The sequence below is a fragment of the Dermacentor silvarum genome, chromosome 5 (genome assembly GCF_013339745.2).
Source record: "Dermacentor silvarum isolate Dsil-2018 chromosome 5, BIME_Dsil_1.4, whole genome shotgun sequence".
NCBI classification, from domain to species: domain Eukaryota; kingdom Metazoa; phylum Arthropoda; class Arachnida; order Ixodida; family Ixodidae; genus Dermacentor; species Dermacentor silvarum.
Genome location: NC_051158.1, coordinates 28,192,849 through 28,218,993, shown reverse-complemented (window position 1 = coordinate 28,218,993; position 26,145 = coordinate 28,192,849). Strand labels below are relative to the sequence as shown.

Sequence of the window (26,145 nt, the reverse complement as noted above, 5' to 3'; positions counted from 1 at the left end):
ATTTCCGCAGCACTCCGAATGCACTACGCTCTTCTTGGCTTCGATAGCTGTTGTCCTGCCTGTCTATCTAGCCGGCTGGCCGTCTATCTACCTCTTTATCTATCTATCTATCTATCTATCTATCTATCTATCTATCTATCTATCTATCTATCTATCTATCTACCTGTTTCAGCTTTACTTATCCCTCTCCACGTTCGGAGAAGCCAACTGCACTAAATCCTGTTAACCTTCTTTCCTCTCCTACCTCTCTTGTATTGCGTATTGAGTGTGTCTTCAGTAACGGAACCCCATAACTTCCCCGATTATTTTCCCACTCCGTCATCCGGTTCGTTTCAACAAGTCAGCACTCGATCCTGTTTCACACCAAGTTGCAACAAATAACCCCCAGACAACAGGCCAGCGAGCCAATGCCAAGGGTTCGTGGGAAGCTTGGTTCACTTGCAAATCCCGTACACGCGTGCGCTGTACAAGGTCTCGCAGTAGCCGCGACGTCAAGTGGATGGCTTAGCGTCTGATAACTTCCAGATTTAAAAAAAAAAGCAAAAAAAAAAGTATGGAGTGCGCACACTTACAGCGCGGCTGGTCCTTTTGTGTGGCTTGCACCCGTGTAGGACGCGGGAAAAAAAATATATATAAGGCTTTTATTATGCATGCTAATGTACGTCTAATGCGTGTGTGTTGGCTGAGTTGTGCGAGCTGTTAGAAGAAGAATGGGAGCATTATTTTCTTCAATTCACCTTTGTCACTCGCAAAACAAATAGAAAAAGTACAGACGAAAGATTACAGTGCGGAATATCACAAAGAAGCGAATGCTTTGTTTCTTCTCTTTCTCGCGTTTCTGGACAAACAAGGCATCACCGCGTGCAACCTTGGACGTTTTGTTGCAGACGCTACGCAAGAAGCAGGCCTAAACTTGTAGTTTTCACTTTTTTGTTTGTTTTTCTTTTTTTTAGAAGGGGAGTCACGGCCTTGCATGCGTATAGCCTCGGCTATCTCGAAGCGGCTGCCGTGTTAATGTAAGACTATTAAGATTATGGTGACGCCAATCCCGCGAATTTCCCTTTGTTTGCAGGTTTGTTCGTTTATTTGTCTGTTTGGTCTCGCAATTTTCTCCGCGCTTGGATGAGCGTGGAAGCAACGCTTAAGAGGTGGGCGAACAGATCCGCTTGCACGGAAGACATGTGTTGCTTTAAGCTCTAACTTCAGCGCTGTTTCGTAACCACCATGTGTGTCGTAACTACATATACGCTGAATCGTGACTTCACCGCGAGCTAGAATAGTGGTCGACGTTCTTTTTTTTTTTTTTTTTGCTACAGTGATGTTGCATCAGTCTAAGTGCAGCCCCAAATGCATACATGGTACGCGCTACACACTTCGAGTTATTGTATCTTTCCCCAAGCCAATGACGTCAGCAACGCGGGCGCAGCTACAGGGGTTCTCGTTGCGTTAATGGAATGTTTCGGGAAATGAAGGGGCAAGCCAGGAGTGGCGCCTAAACATACAGAGCATTGTCCCTGGGAACAATTGGTGGCGTGACCTCATTGTAACAAAGCAGAAATATGTTTCCTGAAGAGATAAGTCCCTGTTCATGGGACTGCCCCTGCGCTATATACGCCGTATATTTCATCGTCAACATCATCATCATCATCATCGTCATCATTATCATCCCGTCGTCGTCGTCGTCATTGCCGCCCGCCAAAGCATATCGAAACTTAATTATGTCTACTTCATGACAGTATGTAGAAGAGTTATATACGTGTTTTCTATGACGTATACACGATATCTATGTACAGACTAGTACGGACCTAAGGCCTCGAAATTTTTGTTAGGATGTCTGTAGACATTTAACAATAAATCATTTTGGTGGCGTTCGCGGACCACGAATAGGCTATAGAAATGTAGAGGGCCAGCCTTCTGGCCTGTGGACCATTAACGGGCGTTTTATAGACAGAAGATTATTGGTTTTGACAGTGTATAGCATGTATATCGAAATATTCGACAGGGCTTTAAGTTATGGCCTTCCAGTTGTTGTCAGCGACCGAGTGTGCACCTTCTAAAACAGCCATTTTGGAACTCCAGTGACTACAGCAAGCCAAAGGAAATGAAATTGTTGACGACTTTTTGTCTGCAGACATCGCTTACTTAGTCAAAAGGATGGCTTTGCGAACAGGCAGATCAGCCTACTTCAAGTCTACGCAAGACCTATGGACTCCCTCAATTCATAATTTATAAGGTCTATGGGAACAAAACATACGTCTACAAGAAGTGTGAAGAGTGCTTACATTCATTTTTAGTAATGGATGGCGAATGGACTTGTGCTTGAATGCCACAAAAAGAAAGCTTTTTTTTTTTTTACTTTCACGGCCCGACACTTAATGAAACAAGTTTCTCTTCATAACCACAAGCGCGTGTTTCAAGCGGGTTTCGTAACGACAGAAAGACCTAAAGTCGAGAGAATTGCTATCCGCTGTACGAACGCTTCCTACAAGCGTTTTCCTTGTTTCTGCAATGATACACAAGGCGCTTGGTTAAAAGTGCTTACGCGGACACGTCATCGCTGTTCTGCTGGCCCAGGGTGTCGCTCCTTCGAGGTTTCTTTTAGTGGGTGTTTAACTACTTCTGTCTGCTTGGTTTCGTTTGCCATATGGCTATCCTGTACCGCTGGCTGCCCTTTTCATATGCACACGTGACGAATAGTGCGGTTTTCCCCGGGTGTAGCTTGACTCGAAGCTAGGGGGTTTTCTGACACGCCTCGGAAGTGACAGTTTTAAGCTCACACGCTCCGTTTATTCTGGGATCACATCGTACGTGGCTTTCATTGAACACGCACACGTGGGTGTGGGTGTATGTGTTTATTTATATGTGTATTGGCACGTGTGTGGGTGTGTTTGGGAGTGGTTGCACGTGGTTGCGTGTGTGTTTGTGAGTGTGTCTGCACGTGTGTGTGTGTTTGTGCGTGTTTATCGATTATGACGAGGCAAAATTATCATCACGATCGTCGGTGTGCAATGGGGTGTTCACGCGGAAACCACACGAAAGGAAATCTAAACGGGTTTCTCGGAAGACTTCACGGTTTCCAGCAACTCGAAAGACGCTAGTCCCCGAATTCAATCTCTATAGATTACTAAAAGGACGATTTTTTTTTTTGTTCAACCACGAAGCTTTCCTTCTTAGAAGCCCGAAAGGGTTTTCTTTGTAGCTTGATGCTATACTATTGGGTGGGTGACAATTTTCGAGTTCAAGAAACTTTCTTTCCAGATTTCTGCGGAACTGATTTTCCAGACCACGCATACCGTTATCAGCACCACCGCTCCGAGGTGTAGTCACGTGCAAGCTCTCCGCCACCCCCTTTTAACTTTTACTCCTGTCGGTGTTACCTCTCGGACGTGGCAAAAGATACCCTGAATCAGCGAAGACAACACAATCTGCTATCTTTATTTGTGAAACGGGGAACATAAAGATGCAGAGAACAATAAGAGTGAAAAACAGGGAGTAACGTAACGCAACTACCCTGCACTGCATGAAGCTAAACAATAAAGGGACTCTAAGGTAAGAAGAGGAGGAAAAAGAAAACAAGAACAAAAGCAAGCACTCTCATGAACGCGAGGTAGCGCACGGTAACATTTCCGCAATAAACGTATAGGGTTCCCCGCCTGCTATGTTTATCTTGCACCTGTTTTTCGGCGCTCAAGGCTCTTTCCGACGCTCCTTTCCAAACATTTCATCTCGTGCAGTGAGAACCGCGCAATTTTGGCATCGACGATCAAGAATTCGCTCGTCGGCCAATGCCCTTTGACCTAATTTTGCTAACGCAGTGTCGTGCTTAGTTCAAACAGTTCAAACACCAAACTAGCACAGTGGCGTTCTTAGCACGGTATCACGAGTTCGACTCCTCAACCGCGGCGGTCATTTTTCCGACGGGGGCGAAATGCAAAAACACGCGCGTACTTAGATTTAGATGCATGTTAAAGAATGCCAGGTGGCCGAAATTATTCCCGAGTCCCACACTACGGCCTCTGCCATATCCCTAGAGCTGCTTTGTGATGTTCAATTCCATAATTTTATTCGACAATGGAATAGGTTCTTGCTTCCAAGAACCATTAAGCATACTGACACTTTTTTTTCTTTAATCGCGGCGTGCATAGATGAGCTATAGATTTTCGCAGGAGTCCGAATGCGGACTGGTAATGAAGGTGTGTTTTCTCAGCTTTATGCTCGGCTATTTCGCGCCTGGAATATAGCTTTGTACTAAAGCAGAACTAAGCTTTGTCCGTGCCTATTCTACGTTCGACTTAGCTGTATACCCGAAAGCAGAACGGACAGATCTGTCCCTTCACAGCTTTGCCCCATCTATTTCTGCGCTCGGCTTACGTCAAATTCGGTCTTCTTTGGTTTAGCTCTCTCGATTTTAAGTTTCCCGTTAGGCTCTTCGTGTTTTTCTACAACACCAGTCCACGTGTGTTTCCCGCATGCAGTCATGTTCGCCCCAACGCAACACGCGAGCACAGCCAAACCGCGCGTATAAACAGTATATATACACAGCAACTATAGCGTTGAATTTCAATGTGGAAATTTCCCCGACGCTCTGTACGACCGCTGCGACGCCATTGTTCAGCGCCCAAGAAGTGTAAACAAAGTCCTTTCTCTTCAGTTTTCTTAATTAATGCGTATCACACCTGTAACTTGTCCAGCTTAGCCCTCGCGCGTGCATCGTCACTCGTTCGTGCTGCGCCTCCCTTATTTTCCCCGCCTTCTTGGGACCGTCGACAATAATGCCTGTTGCACTCCACCGGTCAAGGACGCTCTTCGCGGAAAATAAAGATGCATCATCGCCAGAAACAAGGGAGTCTATAGACTGCTGCGGAGGTCCTGCAGTATACCCGTCACGCGATCCGTGAAAGTGACCGCACGGAGCTTTGTGGTCTATATAAACCAGGGATCAAGGGCTACGAATGCGCATGACGAGGCGCACAGACGCACCTGAGGACGGACGTCGCGTGGTCTATTCGAGGTGGTGTCACGACGTAGAACGCATGGAGTGAGCATCACATCAATCGTATACGTATAGGCTGTGAAAAAAAAATCGTAGTTTATACGGCTTTTCAGCTCCTGGAGGTGAGAAGGCGTAATTATAACAAGCTGAAATGACGTCACTGCGGCGCATGCGCTTTCAACGGAGCCCATATACAAGCTGGCCGGCTGTGCGATCAACTGAAGGCAGGCAATGGGTATATACGTTCACACGAACCCGATAGAGCCGATCGAGTCAGCTTGTAAGGACGAAATCAGGTCGTCGGATTGATGTAGCACAGCCAAACCTCGGTATAACGAACCTCGATTTAACAAAATTCGCGATGTAATGAATTATCTTTATTTCCCGATCTTAGTTTTTGAATGAACGAAACCTCGAATTAACGAAATTCGCGATATAACGAAGTTTTTCGCTGCAAGTACAACTTCGTTATATTGAGGTTCGACTGGATATATATAAAGGGACGAGCGGGCTTTGAGGCGATTGTGGTCAATACGACTGCGATGGGGGCGTTTACTCAGCCCGCTTATGGTAAGCTTATGGTAACACGGTCGGGGGGGGGGGGGGGGGGGGTAGTGTCTGGATTAGCTCGACTGCTGACTCGACCATCTTGCGTCGAGTTCACGTATAAATGAAGCTAGTGCCGCACAAAGTAAGCGAGAAAACTCTACAACGAACAACGAGCGTAAGCGAGAGTCTCTACAACGAACATATCTACAACGAAATGACCTGTATAACGCATTATTTCGGAGGCTTCCAGCACTCCGTTAAAAAGGCGTTCGATTGTATTTAAATTATGGCCTTTATGCCCATTTGTGGAAGCGGGTAAGATAAAAGGAAGATACGGGCTAACTGTTATGCATGTGATCCTGGGACAATATTATGGCTACGTTTGCTTTACGTATAAGAGCCAAGCAACACCTTGAGCGGAATCGAGGCTTGGTAGAAGGGATGCAATAACAAAAGACATACGACGGTGACGACACCACTGCAAAAAAATAAAAAGTACCGGGCCAAAAAACTCTGTGACGTCACAAATTTTACAGGGTTTCTCGCACTTTTATTTTTTTATTTTTACTCTAAACAAGGCACGCTACACTGCGTTCAAATTGAGATATTTATCGCGAGGGAAAAGCTGAGAGGTTGGTTCTTAACAATACTGCGTTCTAGACGGCAGCTCAGGGGAAAGGGAAATAGGAAAGAGAAACAATAGCAGAGGGATATAAAGTGACAATGACTGCGTTACAAAGTAAGCAAAGGCTAAGCTTGGCAACTACTGGAGGTAATTGCTTTCTGTGACAGCTTCAACGGATGTGGCCATTGTCGTGTAGGATATTCGCCTCTGGAAATGCTTTGGTGTGCTGCCGAAGTTAAGAGAGGCACTAAACGTCATAATGAGGACAGAGGCATACCCTTCTTCTTCGTTTTTTTATTTTTATTTTTTTGCATTTTGCCAGGCGGCATATAGGTGTGCATGAATGGAAGCGTGAAGCTTCTGCCCGTGCAGAAATTGCAGTATCGATGTCAGCGAACTCGTCGTCCATAAAATACTGCCATGATCAGTTTGTAGTTTTCTCTCGCCAGTAGCCCCCGTTCCTGGGACGAGCCGAAACAGGTGTCAAATGTGTCTGGCTGCAGATGCTGGAGCGAGCACACTATGGACAGACACACGTTTTTTTTTTTTTTTCATATACCATCGCAATGAGCGAAGAGTAAGCGTTCGCAAACGCCACTCCCTTCTATATAATACCAATTTTTATATGTAATGTTTGAGAAAGAGAGAGAGTTAATGAATCATGGAGAGGATTGCCTGACGGCATGCCTAACATGCCACTCAAGATGGATAGGGTGAACAATAAAACGACGTGTACCGTTCACAACAAAGATGCACACCTTACACAATTAAAACACAACACTCGACTAAATTTTCTCGTTGAGAATATTGTCTCAAAGAAAGCACAAAGTTGTCTTCGCTACGCGAGATGCACAGACAGCGCGATTCCATGGGCCAAGCACATGACTAAGTTCAATGGTTGACAGTTGGTGAATGTTGAGTTGCATGCGGACATTAAGGCCGTAATTTGTGTGTTACTGCGTGGACATTAACCAATTTTTAGAAATCACGTGTGGCAGGTAGCGTATTTCTAATCGTTGAGCTGGATTGCTCAAGCAGGCGCGCACATTTCTTGCACGAGGAATCTAAATGCATATTCGACTAATTGACAAAAAATCACCGCTGAACTTTTTAATGAATTACTTTATGGCGCACATTGCAATTTACGAATTGTAGCCGGTGAGTTCGCATGGCGGTACCACTTGGAGCGAATTTTCAGGATGACACCATTTCGAGATATTCATTTCCGAAGTTGGTGACGAAATACATGGGTATTCCAGTGACTTTTGAGCTTCAATGCATAAAATGACATTTTCATAGAAAAGTGAGTCGAACAGCAGTGCATTTTTACTTTATGTTTGACTGCGCATATCTCGAAACCGGTGCCATCCTTAGTATTCGCTCCAAGTGGATATACCTTGCAAACACACTGACTACAATTCTCAAATTGCAATATATACCGTAAAGTAATTAGGTCAAAAGATAATTAGTGATTCTTCTTAATTAGTTTATATGCATTTCGATTTCTCGGGCGAGTAATGGCCGCCTCTTCGAGTGGACCAGCTCAAGAACAAGAATTGTGCTACCTGCCAAAGGCAATTTTTAAAAAATTTGGAGTACGCTTAAGCTTCGCTTTTAAGAGTGGAACGCGATAGCTTTCAAAGATCCCCTGACTGCTTCTCACGCTTGCCGACAACTGCAGCTTAAGCAACCGTAATGGTTTGCAGGAAGCGTATATCGAAAATCTAGAACGCACAGCTCCTACCGGGAAACACTGGCGGCGAACGCTATGCACGAAAGCGAGCTTTCTGGTAGAAACGCGACCTCTTGCGTGGGGCGATCCCGGAGATATTGCACAGCCGCGCCAAAAAATTGCATAATTTTCAGTTTTCCGTTTTTGTTTGGACTGGACTGGTCCTGCAGGTCCTGCAGGACGCGCTTAGGGCGTAGCGGGCGTCTCCACTTAGGGACCGACAAGGAATACCTGGCGGCCGCTTCGTGGGCCTGCTGGACGGCCCGTTGCTCGTCGGCGAGAAGCGCCGTTTTTGTTTCGTACTTCTGCCATCGAGTGTTGCGACTCATTTTTGTAATGTCATCATCATCATTTCCGCCTTCTCCGTGTCCACCCCTCATGTAATGTCCTGTTGAGACCTTTGAGGTACGTATTAATAAATCTTTGAGGTATTAATAATAAATCTTTGAGGTATTAATAAGTCTGAGAAGATTTAACATAAAAGGCATGCGCTGTGGGTGTTTTGTTTCATGACATTTGTTTGTGGATTGTCATTCTCGAAATTCCGAGGAATAGCTTTGCCAAGAATGCAAGACAAGGTATGAGCAACATTAATGATAGAATGGTGTGCCAATATAACCCGCATATACGGCATGTCATATTATAAGGCGTGGCATATACATGTACCTAAATATATTCGGGGGGCCTGCGTGGTTGGGGATGATTTTCTCTGCCACCCGCCGACATCGCACGCCGACGCCGGTTTCCGACTCCTAATATTATGCGAAACGGGGCCCTCAACGCTATCGCGTTACAATTGCTTAATGTCTTCGCAGAAACACCTGGTACATAGCCTGCAAGCGTAGATTAGGAGGGCAATATCTTCCTGGCACTTTGCACGCAATGCACCGTGGGGATCCGATCCATTTGGTTTTAAATACGAAATACTGTGCGTTTGCCACGTTTTAGATGAATGAACAGACGGACATCACCTCTGCAAGAATTCGAAACGCATAATTGATTAATTTTCAATTTTTAACCAGCTGTTTAACTAACAACTTTAGGGGTAATTTTGCAAATTACGAATTGAAGCCAGTGTGTTATCAAGGCACGTTCACTTGGAAAAAAGATTTGACACGAGCACCAGTTTTCAGATAAGTGCCGTCAAACTGCTGTTCCACCTACTTTTTAAATTAACGCCCTCCTTTTTCTTGCAATGCAGGACAAAAATAACTGGAACACCAATGCATGTCATGGCGCATTTCGTGAACGCATATCTCAAAACTGTAGTCATCGTCAGGATTCCATCCAAGTGGATCCAAGCCTTGCGAGCTCACCGGCTACAGTTCGTAAATTGCAATTGATGTGTATACTATAAAGTAACTTGTTAAGACTTTCATTAATGTTTGCTTTGTTCCTCTTAGTTAGTGGCTTATGCATTTCGATTTCCTGCGCAAGTAATGCGAATACATCATCATCAGCTCAGCAGCAGCCTATATTTATGTACACTGCATGACGAAGGCCTCTCCCTGTGTTCTCCAATTACCATTGTCTTGCGCTAGCTGATTCCAATTTCCAATACATCGACTAATCCAGCTCAAGGAGTGCAATTGTGCTGCATGCCACAGGCGATCTTTTTTTTTTTTTTTTACTTTTCTTACCTCTCAGAGTGAATGTAAGGCGATCGCGTATTGCGAAACGCCTTTTCAGACACAATGTATCAACCAGCTAACGATAACGACGTCAGAATCGTGTACCGCTTAAAGCACCATCGCGAATGGCACCCCGAAACCCATATGACAGGAAGGCAAAGTTGTGTCGTTTCATTACCGAAGGTGAATTATCCCATTGTTTCGGGAGAAGGTCTCTCTCTGTCTTCACCACTTCTGACGGATGAGAACAATAAGGGGAGTCGGCGCGTATCATCACTCGAGGACGCGCGGTGCTTAATAGGCGACGCAAAGGGTAATTGTGACAACTTGAGACGAGGGACGCATCTGCATGCAAATAGCTAATTCGTAACACGGAGTGAAACTCACTATGTGACATACGTGTAACACTTGCTTGATTACAGGGTGTTCTCGTCTCTTCCTGACAGCATGCATGGACACTTGATTGTAACGAGGTCGACGGGGCGGTTTAACTGTCAGGGGTGTTTTAAGCGGTGACGTACGTCACTTTGTGACGACCCTCGAGCCGTGGTAGAAAGCCTGCCTCACTCTCTGACGCAAAGGAATTGCTACTGCAACTCTCAGTTTCAAGGAGCGTGTATACAATGCGATATTTCTTTCTTCTATTTTTGTGAAAACACGCTTTTTGACAATTAACAATTATATTTGCATCTCCAATTACATCGCATTGACAATTGCAATTACATCGAGTGAATTACTTGAAAGAGACGGACATGCGAGAAAAATTGCAGGTGCTGCTAGCTTAACGATGATTCACTAATTTTTTTTGTAACGGTTTTCTTTGAATCGTATGCCCCGATTGCGAAAATTGAATCCGAACAGTAATAATCGAAGTCGTATCTGTTTATTCGAGATTCAGTTGTGCTATATTTGTAGCATCACTTTTGAGAAATAACGTCCTCATAACATGAGGAAAAATGCCACTGGTGTCCCGGTTATAACTTTATTCAGCACCGCATCTTTTTTTCAATGGTGCCAAATAAAGTATTAATTAATTGGATCGTATGTCCGCCTCTTCGAGCAGTCCGAACTGGCGCGACAAGCTAGAGCTGTGTGCCGCAGAACTCATTCCAAGTCGATATGCGTATGTCTTGCGAACTCAGCACCTCCGACGCGTGAATTGCACTGCGTGTCCTTAAGTGGTTCGTTAGAAAATTGTGTAGTGATAGCTCGTTAATTAGTTCACTATTCATTTACATTGCTGTTGGTTTACTAATAGACCGGTGGTCTAGCTATTAGAGTTACAGAATGGGTTCCAATGGAAGGGAAGCGCAGTCGAGGATACGGCAGAGAACTAATTGGTGTGATGAAATTAGGAAACTTGCAGGCGCAAGGTGGGGCCAGCTGGCGCGAGACAAAGGTAATTGGAGATCGCCGGGAGAGGTAGTTGTCCGCCAATGGACGTAAAGATGATGATGACGATCCATTTTCATTTCTCATGCATGTAATCTCCCCTTCTTCCGATCATTCAGCTCAAGGAGAGGAATTGGGTTATCTCCCACATGCGAAATTTAAATAATTATTGCGGAATTCGTGTTGATGAATGTATCTATGGCAATGCAATAGCATTTCAACGCTACTGTGAAATAGTTACGACACAATTCATATGTTTATATATCCCCTTCAGGCGCCAGTTAAATCTGTGCATTGAAAACATTGTTTCATCACTTTTTTTTTTCGTCTTAGAGTAGCGCATACTGCTGCAGAACGAATTTATCATTTTCAATTCATGAGTGAGGTTTGTGATGTTTAAGGAATGTGGAAATCATGCGAGGACCATCTACAGGAACGCCAGATATGAGACCATCAACTATTTCATGTCTATAGCGTACTTGGAACGCACTACGCAGTCACTCGAAATACACGATGGATGGCAGACGTCATCAGAAACAACGGAAGAAGTGAGCCTGCCGCATGATGATATACGATACAGGTAGCAGACATCGAGCCGTTTATCTTTCAACTCGTTTTTTTTATCACTTTGCGCATCTTATTCAAACTTGCAGCGCAGGTCCGATCAGACGCGTTTCAAGATGTTTGCGACACGTACGTTCTAAATGTCAATGTTTTCATCGGTGCTCTTGCATTAGATGCGTTATCTTGGCGTGAAAATTTGAGCACACAGCACTATAGACGGGGATATGTTTATCAAGACTAGTTAACGTCGTTAATGGCGATTCTGGTGTTCATTACAGGACCAACTGCCTGTGACAGCGAGTTGGACGACTGGCGTGAATGCTAATACGATAACGCCTATATAGGTTCCCGATTGTGACGTGAGCGTAAACACGTTCTTACTTTCACCTCACGAAAGTTTTATTCAGACAATCTGTCGAAAGTCTGTAGACGCTTTTCTGTGGAGTCTATAGATTATATGTGCATACAAAGCCTGGGGTCTATAATGGCAGTCTATAACGGATCTTTAATGGTTTTATTAAGACAGTCAGCTGAAAGTCTGTAGACAATTTTATATGCAGTCTGTAGATTATATGTGCATAGAAAGCCTGCGTGGTCTATAATGGTAGCCTATAATCAATCTTTAATGGTTTCATTAATACAGTCCGCTGAAAGTCTGTAGACGCTTTTCTGTGGAGTCTATAGGTTATATGTGCATAGAAATGCTGCGCGGTCTATAATGGATATTTAATGGTTTTAAGACAGTCAGCTGAAAGTCTGTAGACGCTTTTCTGTGGAGTCTATAGATTATATGTGCATAGAAAGCCTGCGCGGTCTATAATGGGCAGATATATTTTTTGACGATTAGTCTCATGGAGGGAGCGAGAGAAAGGCAATACAAAGAACAGCGGGTGTTAAAAGTTAATCCAAAGATTGTTCCATAGATTTTCAATAGACCGCTTGAAGAAACGCTTTGCCTGATTTCATCGTGTTTACTTTATTACATTTTTTGATTGTACAGTACGTTTTTGACAGGAACGCTTTTGCACGCAAATAGAAATATGTACATTCGTTGCCCACGCATACGCATAACCACATACACATACAATAAACACACACAATAAAACGCAAATGACGAAATGGACGAAAAATACTTCCATGCAGAGATAACACGCAGGCTTAACGACATAAATTTCAATATTTCGTTAAAGCACGAATACATTTTTTTTTTGGGGGGGGGGGGGGGGTGGCACTCTCACTAACCACACCGTGAATCCGCGCGACGCTCACAAAGCCAGTGCTTTGTACGGAACAGAAAGAACAGTTTGAACAGTAACTAAAATAAGAGCAGTGAAATTGACAGTTCGATTGATTTTATAGTATAAGTGTGCGATCGCTTCCCCCTTAAGATGACCGTTGTATCGCGCGCACGAAGTTCTAACACAATAACCCTAATATGTCACTTCCTCTGACGCAAGCAGTCGTGCGATTATGTTGTTATGAACCGGAAGATGCCAGTTGCCGTTGGAGCCTCCGTAACCGAGACCTTTACAATACTGAAAGCACATCCGGCATCTTTGGGGGAGTTCGTGGCTCCTTACAACTGGCTCCATTGTCAACCCATTAAGGCGAATGAAGATGAACGTTAGATCAGATACGAGCGCATATAGACATGCTCCCGTGGTAGCTTGGGTAACTGCCTCTGATGACTCCTTCGCCCGCCGACAGGGGCACAAGCTTGCATTGATAGCGTCTCATTGGTTGACACGGTTTTACCGTTTCACAGCTGCGCGGGAGGCGACAATGAAATCCCAAGCGGAGGGTTCGAGAATTGATTTTGACGTCCCCAGATGAAGGTTATTTACCCTACACATGCTATAAATCTGAGCTGTCCTACCCAGAGCATGATACGTGGTGTTTCAGCGAACACTTTCAGACAGTTATTTTTTTTAATTGCCTGTGGCAGATAGCACAATTATAGTCCATGAGCTGGTCTATGCGAAGAGGCGGACAATACTTGCACAAAAAATTGAAATGCATAATCGAGTAATTTACCAAAAATTTAGCTAATTAAGCTTTTTAATGAATTACCTTATGGCACATATTGCAATTTACAAATTCTAACGGCTGAGACTGCAAGGCATATCCACTTGAAAAGAATTGTCTGGATGACCTCATTTACGAGATATGCGCCGTCAAACTTGTGCTAAAAGTGCACTGCCGTTCCACTTACTTTCTTAACAAAACGTCGTTTTATGCATTGAAGCACGAAAGTAACTGGAACGCCAGTGCATTTCTCCGCAAAGTTAGGGAATTAATATATCGAAACTGGTGTCATCCTGAGAATTCGTTCCAAGTGGCATCCGCCTTGAGAACACCCCGGCTAGAATTTGTAAATTGCAATATGTGCCACGAGGTAATTAGTTAGAAATTTAATTAGGGAATATTTGGTGATTAGTCGATTATGCATTTCAATTTAATGTGCAAGTAATGTCCACCTCTTCGTGTTCACCAGTTCATGGACTATAATTGTGCTTTTTTTTGCCACAGTCAACCTCAAGCACAGTGACCATGTAGTCATTAAAACCTCGCGGTCAGTGTCTCTCAGTACTCGCATGTTCTGCAGGACACCGTCTAAGCAGATGACTGGGAAAGATGACGCACTTGAAACACGGCGAACGTTGGTGAAATTGTCTGCTATGCAGCTATATGCACTGGCTTGTAGCGTCACTCATTGGATTGTCTCAGGTAACACCGAAGCCTGCACAAGTCACCCATGCAAGGTCTTCAAGTGTACCACACCGTTGGTTCAACATGCATTCATGGAACGAACCCTGTTCCATAGATACCGAATATAGGTCGTCCGGCCGCAAGTCGTGCACGTGAGCAAACAACCAAGGCGTATCGCAGCACAAACACTGAGTAATTTTAGTTAACCCGAGATTATGTTGACAAGAAAGAGAACTTCACCTAGTTCTACATAGCTGGTACGAAGTATTTAGGAATTTGAGTTGGTCAAACGCTAGCACTAAATAACCGCGGCCACTGCCCCCAACCACCCACCTATATCTTCTCGAGCTCCTTTCAGTTTTATATTGGTTTCGTACGGGGCACTTTCGATCGCGATTGAGGCCGATCCGGATCGAATATCTCGATCGCAATTGGCTAATTTCCGCAGGCTGAGGAAGGGAGCCCATCGCGATCAAGAAATTTGATCTGGATCGGGCTCGATCGCGATCTAAAGTGCTTCGTGCGACAGAGGTATAACTCCCAGTAATCTTCTATTAATATATTACTCGTATAGTGTATACATTTGGTGCTCAAAATATAATTGGTGTACTAAATAAAACGTCCAGCAGACGTCAAATTTGGGCGAAACTGTAGAAGACGTTGCGCGACAAAAAGAAAAATGTGACGGGCACTTACCGTAGAAATTCTTTTTTCCGAACTTGGCACTGATGTAGAAGCAGAAGTTTAAGCACAAAGCCGATGATTCCCTTATGTTGCGGTGACTTTCTCTATACCTAGGTGTAGACGTCACAGTACAAGGGATCGTCTGCTTCTCATGTCTCCAGAAGTTCACCTCCAAACAATGCACAAGGGGTATCACGAACTCACTGATAGTAGGAAAAAAAAAAACGATTACAACGCGCGCCTACGTTCAGTCAGGTACTTTCGCAAACAAGCAGAGGATCACGGGGATGGAAACAGAACAAAACCGCGATGAACATTTTCACACATGCCGCGTTTTAAAATCGCAAGCCGCACACTTGTCGTCCGCCTTCTGTCGTCTGCAAGTTTAGCTCTCGCAGCAGACGAAACGACCGGCCGCCTTATAATAGCAGACGACATTCGCGCTTTATCCCCTCTCACTGGCGCGCGCGACCAATGAAAGGACATCGTTGAGGCCTTTTGTGTTTCGAGCATCGTCTAGCGCGGGCCGTCGGGTATGACGTATTTTTTTTTTTCCGTGGTTGCCATTTTCATGACGACTTCTTCGTAGTCGTAACCGGTTCCTCTGCGTCAGTTACACCAAGTGACCAGCGTATCTACGTGACTTGTGCAGCATATAAATGTGACCAGCGAGTGACCAGCACACAAGTGACCCTGTTCTTCCAACTTTAGGGATTGACGGAACGCTGTAAGTTTGACATAACAATGTATAAAACGAAATTCCTTTTCTTCTCTCTTCTTTGCTTTTTCTTTCCTGATAAGCACTCCGGAAAGCAAAAACGAAGAAACAGGAAAAAAAGAAAAGTCATTGATGCCTGCGATGTTAAGAACCGGCAACTTTCGCGCAAATTCGCGCAGAATTAATGGCTGCAAATGCCCCTAACGCTGCAGTGAACAGCAAACAGGAAAAAAAAAGAAAAAAAAAAAAAGAAGGGAGTTGGAAGGCTGAAGTTGGAGGGAAGACATTGCGCCAAAGTGGGCAAAATCACCTTAATTAGAAGTCACCGAGGGTCCGTAATTTTCTATGTGTTTGCATTAATTGCGGAGCAGAGCCAGGCGTTGTTTCGATTCGCCGTCACGCGTATAAGACAAGCACCTCCAGAAGTGCCTTTTAGAGGCAAGTGCGCCAAAAACAAGTTTTTTGAAACAAAAAGGTAATCTACGTAGAGTGAACATCATAAACAGCAGAGGAGCCTTACCTGGCAACTCTTCTACGGTTTCGTTGTGAACACTTCCTTACATCGCTAGCCTCAGAAATGTTATAACAAATCTTGAAGGCCATGCTTCTATCGCACGGTGGGTGCCAAATATACACGTCATGGCCGACATGTGTTGGACATCATCTACACTAGGGTGGCCACCCTAGTGTAGATGATGTCCAACATTCTAGCCACCCTATCTACACCTTTACTATTTTAGTCATAATTCCACGCTTCTCTCTTCTTTTGCCTTTATCGCTTACTTTTTTTTTTCCTGTCTTCTTAAGATTTAGCAATGTGGTTACGAGCCGATTGTAGTGTCGTTTCATTTTATGTGCTGCTCAGTTAACAATTATATAGTTGTTGCCATCTACCAGCGCTCGTTGTCGCTGTAGTTGCTGTTGGGCAGGGGCGTCATCTGTGCGCTCACAGACAATTTGATTTAGCCACAATATATCCTCCGAGAGTACCGCTTAAATGTTTGCCGATCTTGAAGTCTGTAAAACGTGAGCGTTCGCACTGCCATCTATCAAAAAGTACACAAAGCGCTTGAGCGACCGCTTCGGACTCCGAGACCTGTAAGTACCTCTTCTGTCAACCTTTATTACGATGTTCACATATAATAAAGATTATGTCATTGATTTCGCTTAACAGTATTGTGCGCGATTTAAAGTTACTTTATAAATTTGACATTTACACTACTTTTACTAAGCATTAAAGAAGATATGTTGTAATATTCGTACCAAGTCACCGGGTATAATGGGGGTGGTTAAGATTGTGGCTATATAAACGTTGTCCAAAGGATAGGTAGTGTACTTCCAAAGTACATATACTAAAATTGGAACGATACAGAGAAGATTAGCATGGCCCCTGCGCAAGGATGACACGCAAAATCGTGAAGCGTTCCACATTTTTTTCTCAAATAAAACTTTATTCGTTTTTTTTTTTTTTTTTTTTTCCTGCCTGTAATGGCCTCGCTAAGGCTGCGACTTGTTCAATCCAGCCTTGCACCTCTTTTGCGCTGCGATCTTTGTACACACTTTTTCTTCTACTATCACTGCATTCGGACACTGTCGGTGAAGCTGCATTCATAGGAGCCCAACGTAAGCGGGAAAATTACGCGTTACGTGCAATGACGCATAGCTTATCAGCCCTTGACCAGCGTGACCTAAATTCGGAATCGTGACGTGCAGTGACAGAGAGAGAGAGAAAGCGTTTAATATGAGGAGGGGGTGTAAGGAGGCGAGTGTCGTACCGTACGTACGTTGGGCATACGTCAGCAGGAAGCGAACATTCCGTTAGTACAATGCGGTACATGGCTGGAATCACTGCAATGTCCCTCCCCTCACGTGAAGACTTACCAGACCTATTTCTGACAACCCAGCGAAATTAGTGTAGCTTGATGTTGCACCACGCACTGATATGCTGAAGCAAAAGTAGAATGTATGCGCTCTAAATTTTCGCAATCCTATTTTTTTAATATTATTTACTTTCGGTCTCTCTCTTACCTGGTTATTACATTTACAAACTAAGTACTTCTGGTATCTCGTCGCATCATATCACCCGCTACCACGGTATATGCAACATACCCATATCCACACACGCACGCACGCACGCACGCACGCACTCACACACACACACACCTTCCATGGATGCCAGCTGAGTCGCTCCAACCTCAATCTTTGCGCACGACGCTATGACCCCTCTCTGTGTCATACATCTCCTGTTGTCAGAGGGCAGATGTTCATACAAACTTCCTCTTGTCTGGATATCTATCTGTGCCATATGGAGCTGGATGTCACTGGTTAGGGAATATCTTGTTCAGGTCAACGCGCGGTAGCTTTGCTATCGATCACGTTAGGCACCTCATTGTGATGTTACACTTCTGGTATCGGAGATTACCATATATGATAGTTGGGACTGATGCTGTGTATATAGAAAGCCGATCCATTTCTCGTCGAATGCTCGTGCGACAGTAATTGATCCTCGTATGCAGGAGACCCGGATTGAAAGTACGCCAGCTCCTTGACACGAAGTGCATTAGAGATAAGGGAACAACGTGAGCATGTAAAATTAACATTTTACTCTTTCAAACATTTATTGCCGCGTTTATATCTCACCTCGCGATGGACAGGTGAACTTCCGACCATTCGTCCTACATGAACTTTACAAAAGTTTACCGAGTCAAGTATCTATTTTCTTTTAATAGCGAAATTTCGTAGGCATCTTTTGTCTAGCGCATGAGTCACCTGCTTAGAGTAATTTTCTTCTGTCCGCGAGAAAATTTAAAGATTTCGGTTCCTTCTTTAAATTCCTTTCATGTTTACAAACAGTTACTTCGGTTTCATTTTTTTAAATATTTTTCCCACAATGTGGATAAGGCCGAACGAACCCTCGCGCATGTCAGCATGTCCGCTATCTCCTGACGTCATTTTTACGTCACAGGCTCAAGACTGACCTCAACACTTGGACCCAATGGCGTCCTCCACCACCCCGTTTCAGAGGGAACTGCATATCAATTGTCTAGTAATAGGCACTACTTATTGTAATAAATATGCACGCACGGTAGAAAGGCGAAGAATAAGAACATGTTGGCAGAACTTTAAAAAAAGTGTTATGAGAGGAATGCAACTGTGATATCCGAAAATAATTAAATGATCAAGATGGAACATTGAGACACAACTTGCCATTAGTGATACACAGGATATTTATTTCGTATGTAACGCATCATGCAATCCAAAGCAAGAACCTCATGTAAGGCTGGAGATATACAGCTTTATTTACGACACGTAAATTAACATATATCCTACACAGGCTGATAAATTAAGCTATGTATGTATACTGCCTGGAGTACACTCCGCCAAGCTGTATTTCTTATTGTATTTCTTTACCTTATGTTCCTTTATCTCTAGAATATTTCATATCGCATAATCATAATATATGTAGGTGTGTAGATTTGATGACGAATTATTGTTTTCAGCGAAAGTACTGTCTTAGTATCGTTTTAATATTTAGTATCATATGGTGGATATTGCGAAATATCGAGAACTTTATTGGCAGCTGGCATTCCCGAGTTGGATACTTAAAAAAAAAAAGGGGCACTTTTATTCGTTGTGATCGCTTATTAGACGTGGAATACTTCAGCGATAGAGTGGTGATGACCAAATACTTTACAAATTTTATGTTCCATGTTTCGCGCATTCTAGAGGATCTAGAGGTACTACGCGCTACTTTTTTGAGTTTGGAGTTTTTTCCGCGACCGCCAGATGGTGCGTCAGTCGTTGCCATTGTGACAGTGTGTGGACTTTTTATTTTTCATAGAGTGTGCGCTTCGGACAATGTAGCGACCATGGCCCTCGTTGTTGAGCGAAAACAGCGCAACGAAAAGATCACGGTAAGCTTCCCTACCGACGCCGAAGGCGACCCGAGACGCCGGGATCGCTACTGCGTCGAAGACGCGGCGACAGCCCCTCGACTCGGCTCGCGTTCACGCCGCTAAGCCTAACGGTGCTCCTCGAGCGACACTACACCACACTGCTGGATGCGGATTTCGGACGCCTCCTCCTCCTATCCCACATCGCCGATTTTTCCCGTTTGTTGCGATTCGCTCGATCGCGAAGGAAACTCCAGGAACTTTTGCCATTGTGTATCGCGCGATTCTAGCGGCGACTAGCTACGTTCGTTTGCACCGAGAAAGAACAAAAACTGCGTTGCGTCCCTTAACACCCCCCCTCCCCTCCTGGCTGGCTACCCGGATTATGTGTGCATAATCCCGCTTCGGTGATGACTCCAGCGGACGTAACGCCCAACTCGTGGTGCGTAATGCGCGACGTCTACCCAGTTCGCGAGTGCTGCCGCTAGGTAAGACCGTTTGTTTTGCATTTTAGCGTCTGCTTGCGTTTCGAGCCGGTGAGTAAGAAAAAAAAAAAAAAGGCTCGCGTGAAACGAAAGAGATTTGCGAAAGAGTGTGTTGTTTTGTCGAAAAGGGTGTCGGTAGGCTTTCTTCAAAAAAAAAAAAAAATATTGAAAGCGGAACTAAGCGCTGCCATGGTATATATCACGTGTAGAGCGCGCAGAATTTCGAGGGAATTTCAGCCACTCCTTCGCTTCGCCGTTATCGGTTCTGTTGTTCCAGCGTAATTTTCTACTCATTCCAAGGCCGTTGGTGTAGTACGGCGCGCAGTATGCATAAACTTGGGGCGCCGGATTGCGCAGAAAGTCGAAAGGAAACGTTTCAGTTCCTTAACCGAATTTGATGCGTTTGACGGACTTTGTACTAGAAAAGCCTGCGGCGTCTGGGCCGAGCGCACTTATAGTTACAAGCAGACGAAGCAGCGTGGGATTGACCGACGCGTCGCTTGGCAGGCGTCGGCCCAGAAAGAAAACAACAAAAGCTGGCACTGATCAGTGTTTCTTCGCCAAGTCAAAGCGAGGCCTAACCGCGGCGTTAAATGTCTTTCCTTTTTGTGATCGCCCCCCCCCCCCCCCCCCCTTTCTTTTTATTGAACACCCGGTTTTTGTTGCGGTAGCCGACGCTGCTTTATCTTGCCGTGGGCTTTCGCGTGATGGGTTGCAAGGGACAGACCTTTGTGGCTGCAGTCGTTTCGGCACGCAGCTCAAATAGATGAGCGTCTGCGTTTGTTTACGCATGTTTGCGTTGGCTCGCAGTTTTTGGCGTCGCCCACCTGAAAAGCGAAAACGAATGCGGACTTTGTTATAAAGCGTTGGCGCATGTGCTTGGCGCGCAAAATGCGCATGTTCTTCTTGTTTATATTTCTTATAAACTCATTGCACTCTGCGATTTGTAACGTACTGCTCGGCTCATCGGATGGAAGAGCGATCGTTTTGTTGACATTCTGTCGACGTTGTGTGACCCGTCTTGCGTCGCGCGTGTTTTTCGTAGGCGACCTTAAAAAACCGGCGTGTTGGGCGTCGGCGGTTTGCTGTTACGCGCTTGCTCGCGTGACTAACGTAAGCAGAGCTTGCCTTGCGTGTAACTGCAGCAGAAGACAACGAATGGAAACTAACTCCCGCCTTTACTCGAAAACAAACAAACAAACAAGAAATCACGTTATTCGTCCAAGCCATGCGCACGATCGATAACGTAGCCGTTTATTGAATGAGCATAAAGTGCTGCCTGTTCTAGAGCGCCGTTTGGAATTCCGTGCTTATCGCACTCCTGTAGCAGGTTGCTCCATGTCGAGGAAAAACAAAATGACCTACGTAATAAGGCCTTGAAAACAATTTATCACGTGACCTTGCGTACCTGTAGCCGTGTTTACGCGCCGATATGCTCGTGCCCTTGTGACGTAGTGAACGTAGTTGGTTAATCAGTTAAAACAACGCCAAGGACGGGGACGAAGACTACGCAGTTTAACGTATCAATCCAAGTTTAGGGGCGCCGGGTACACGTGGTTTTATCGTTTTCATGCATAATACAACTTTTAAATGTAATCTTCAAAGTGCGGGGATTGATGAATCGGAGATACTGAGAGAGCTGTATGTTTAGGGAAAAAAGAAACATATAAAAACATAGTTTCAAGCTCGCACATTATAGCACGCTGCCTTCTGCTAGCTGATCCCCCCCCCCCTCCCCCCTTTCTTTTTGTTGTGTGTGTAGATGGGAAACGGCCCTTATCTTACGCTCTCACGGTTGTCAAATAAAAAAGTACATCGATAAACAGGATAAGTCAGCAGGTTAGTTCAGCTTCGGACTTAGTCTTTTTTTTTTTTTCCCCCCCCCCCCCCCCATTTCGCTCTCAGGATTATGAACTGTTGTAGTGTCCCAGTTTATTATTTAAGAACTCCAGAGCTAATAAATAAGGAATTAGAAAGGGCTGTTTGTATTATGTCAAGGTTGCTGAAAGCATCTCAATGGTGCGAATGTAGCTGCAACAGCTTGCGCATAAATCATGTCGCTACGTATTTTGTGCTTCCAGAGAAGCATGCTGAGCTTTGTAAATGAAGAACACACACTTATTTAAAGTAGTGCAGCCAGTGGAATAATGAAACTACATTGCATTAATTACCAGGGTTCAAAACTTCACTGTAATCAAAGTGTAGAGTAATCGCTTCTCTGCCTTTTGGACTAAGGTCAAAGTGTAAAGTGTAGAGTAGCAATAGTTCGATTTCGTTCTTGTGTTGCTTGTGTCTTGAAAGTTTCGCTAACAATGGGTGATGTTCGTCAGAACTTCGGGAAAGCAGAACACTTCTTCTAAACTGTTTTTTTTTTTTTTTTGCATATGTCAATGACTGATGTTCTTGTTTGCATAAAAATAGGCAGTGAACTCTTCGAAAGTGTCACGTTTGAATTAGATGAAATTGATTGGTCTGTCAGGAGCTGCAGCGCTGACAGTTTTGCAGATGCTGCCTGCATGATACATGTTGAATTAACATTCTCTCTACAAACTTGCTACAAGCCATTTCTGTGAAAGACCGGACTCCTACTAACAAGAAGTCTGTATAGGACTGCAGCAGAACTGATAGTTAGGCGAGTTCATAGTGAAATATTTAGCGCGCACAATAGACAAGGCTGTCGGTGTCCACCTTCACTGTGTCTTTGTTGTGAGTGCTAAATGTTTCACTATGACGTCTGTATAAGTGTTGCACATGGGCTTAAATTTGTTTAGAAGTGTATCAAATTTCCTTCTAGTGTTGCTAGGATTACGGATTTTAGAGCGGCGCAATGCACTTGACATTTATTTTACTACTACCATCCCTCTCTTTAATCAGTTCAGTAAATACTCTATGATAAACTGCTCAGCAGTGCTGTTTTTAATAGTTTCTTGACTGCGTTCACCTAAACAGCCGCATTTGGCAAAGTGTGCCATTATGTGTTTGTAGAAATAAGAAAAAAATTTTGATGCACAACATTCTTGTTCTTTTGGCATAAAGGGTTTTGTGCTATGATGAGCATGCAACTGAATGAATAATACAGTGCCCAAGGCACTCCCATTGCGTTTAAGAGCCTTGAAAAGGCTTTGCAAAGCTCTGTGCTTTAGAACACTTCAGTTTTCAACATAAGTCACAGACGTCATTTGCGGTATTCTCTTACCTAGGCCATTTTTACAAACCAGTTTGTCATGTTACAGCAAGACTGTAATTGTGTTTCTTATGGTGAAAGGGACTGTCTCCCGTTTTTCAAGGACCTTCTATATTGTGCAACAGAAAGCCTATACCATTCAGTGTGTTTCAACGTGCAGTGGTTTCTCTTGGAAAGCAAGTATAAATTCCTGAAACTGAATTTTTCAATCTGCGTGGTCTCTTTTTAATACCGCACATGGACAGTGGAGGCCATGCATCAATACACTACTCCGTTCGTTTGCACAAGGCGGTGCCACTTTTAACACTCGCTAGCTGGAAACAAAAGACATAACTCTCACGGAAACAAAAGTTAGCAGAAGAGCATAAAATACAAGGCAATACAATATGATATGCAAGCAAAATAACTCTCCCTGCACGGCTTTCTGATTGCGTGACGATACACGGATCGGTTGCACTGTTTCCCCGTCGAGTGGCGCCACATGCCATTGTTGCACCGCTTTCAGAGCCAAATTAAAAATATATTTCCTTATTTATAGGATACAAGCATGCTCATTTCCGTCAATATATGGCATGGCTCACAATCTTCTCGCTCCCACCACAGTTGAAAGACATGTTCTGAGCAATAGACAGTTCCTTTAACCCTTTCAGGTGCTGTGTACACAATTGTTTACACCAAGATAGTGCATCAACAGCAAAAGCACTGTTGAAAGTCATGACATTTAAAACGTTTTGCAGGTACGTGTTTAAACACTTCTGATTCGAAATGTGCTGCAGGTATGAATAACATGTGCAAAACGTTTTTAGCAAAATGAGTGGGGAGGTAGAGGGTTGGGTGTCTTTGCTCGATGTCGGTATGTTGTGTGTGGGGGGTTCGCTTCTTTTATTATTTTTCACAATTTCATGCACCATGCATAATTTCCAAGTGGCTGGATAAGTACTTTTCAAGCCTGCTAGGCAGGAAGTAGTTGATGTTCTCATGTTTGATGTTCCTGTAGTCATTTTTCGTGTGGAGTCCACGTTCTGTAAACTCGACAAAACTCGCCAAAGAATGGAAGATTCTTAATCTTTTCGGCAGCTGCGCGCTTCCTACGATTCTGAAGATGCAAGAAATGCGGTGAAAGTAAGTTTTCAATCAACAGGATAAGAAACTGTGGAGAAGATTAAATGATTAAGAAACTGTGGAGCAGCAGGGAATCAGAAGAAGCCTATGCCAGCGCTTTGCCCAGAGGACATGTACAGCGCGGTCTACTGTTAAAGGGAACACTATATTGTGCAACTCACCTTCCTGTTGCTCTAGCTGCAACTGCCGGCTGAAGCAGTGTTAGTGCACTGTATAGGCGTGTGTAGACTGATGTCAGTGCCTCCAAACCGCAAGCCATCTGCTGCACAGCATGGATATTGTACACTTGGGGAGAGGGTAAAATTTGTGCATGGTTCTGCATTAATGTGTTTCCATTGGTAGTAGTGGACTGTAGTGTGCAATAAGGCAAGCTCTCCTGTTTGTGTAGGCGTGATAGTTTGGATTCTTCATTCAATTGCTCTCTACCTGTTTCTTTAACCTCCTAACCCTTTAACTGCTGGGCCTGATTATATTCATCTGGCCGCCTCTGCACACCTCTGGCAGTGGCCGAGACAATTTGAGGACGTGAAACATGCACAGACTGGCGCCATCTATTCTGACGCTGTCCAAAGTAAAATTTTGTGGCAGGTCTTGTTTTTATACAACAGATAGTGCAACAAAGCTTATCGGCTGTCGGTGTAGGTTGCGTCTCTCGTTTTCTGAAATGCCAGATGGCGCCAGATGGCACCAAAAGCCCATGAATTCTGTAACAATACAGTAATTCAAGAATGAGGTGTCTTCAAGGGACAATGACAGCGACAGTCGGGTCATGTTGCCTTAGGAACACTAACACTCATATTTAGAAATGCATCTTAATTTTAGCATCCGTGCTTTAAAGGGCGGTGCCTTGCTAGTTGAGGCTCGAGCTGGTTGCCTAAGGACAAAAACGTACAGGAGCAAATATTCGCAACAAAGATAGGGCATGTGCATGCTGCAGCAAAAATCCGGAGACCACTCGGCACATCCCAATGGAATGCAAAGGGATTCACCTTGTGAGAACAGTAGGTAGCATACACCTTCCAGAAGCGCTTGGGTTTAAAGTGGACGGAAGCATCAACCGGTCAGCAGTCGAGGTTTAGAGTATTGGTGGGGGAAAAAAAAGCAGGAAAGGGATTGATATGACATCCATTACAAGTATAGGTAGTGGTACAAGGTAGATAGAGAAGTGTTGAAGAAAAAAGTTGTCGCAGTTTCACCTGAAAGGCGAAGCATCAATTGCGATAGCAAATTTGTAGAGAGCTATACGGAGTAATGATATTAGCTTTATCAGCTGTATAAACTTGGACATGCAGCAGCACCGGCAACACGCAGAACTATTGTCGACGCCGTCGGCGTTTTGCCCGCGTTCGCTTAAAGTGCGTGCGGCGTTGGTGACTGTTGCAGGAGCCTCTGATATAAATAGGCACTTGGTGCCGCAGCTAAACATCGCCTCCCTTCCCTCCCCCCCTCCCCCACGGCCTCTCGCGCTTCAGAAGAAGGCGCGTTTGCTCTACAAATATGGTGATTGTAAAGGAGGAAAGAGACGCCTACTTCTGCAGCCCTTAAGCGAGCATGGCGCAGAACGCGCGTTTGTTCTCCGCCGTGCGTTCACTCCCCATGAAAGCGCGTGCCCCTCGCGCCTTTTCACTCGCACATACAGCGTTCGGCGCGCGGCGACGATTTGATCTCCTTTGACGTCATACGGAACCTCACGGCGACGGCAGAAATCTGCTTTTGAGTGTCCATATAATTGCTATCGCAATAAAATAAAAGGTTATACAAAAATGCTAGAATGAAAAGCATGTGTAGCATACCTGTTTAAAACTCAAACAGGCTGGGTGACTGTTTATCGCTGCCCCGTTTCAAAGGGGATGCCAATAAATTG

The 26,145-nt window shown here is 44.4% G+C and overlaps 2 protein-coding genes and 1 non-coding gene across 4 annotated transcripts in view; 2 read left to right on the top strand and 1 right to left on the bottom strand.

Annotated features, from left to right (window-relative positions):
• The window catches only part of LOC119453184 (diacylglycerol lipase-beta-like), an 82,963-nt gene extending 67,685 nt beyond the window's left edge, over positions 1-15,278 (bottom strand). Inside the window, 1 exon segment of the mRNA XM_037715202.2 lies at positions 14,892-15,278. The gene's annotated coding sequence lies outside the window, so the exon portion shown is untranslated.
• Positions 15,279-16,929: 1,651 nt separating this feature from the next.
• LOC119454689 (U6 spliceosomal RNA) lies at positions 16,930-17,032 on the top strand. Its single transcript, XR_005192621.1, has one exon. It is a non-coding gene; the product is annotated as a U6 spliceosomal RNA (small nuclear RNA).
• A 2,345-nt stretch (positions 17,033-19,377) lies between these two features.
• LOC119453182 (retinoic acid-induced protein 1) overlaps positions 19,378-26,145 on the top strand; it is a 56,811-nt gene continuing 50,043 nt past the window's right edge. The window contains exon 1 of one of the 2 annotated variants that reach the window (XM_037715201.2): positions 19,378-19,511. The gene's annotated coding sequence lies outside the window, so the exon portion shown is untranslated. Of the gene's footprint in view, positions 19,979-26,145 lie in introns of both variants that reach the window. The other variant, XM_037715200.2, reaches the window with a different exon arrangement.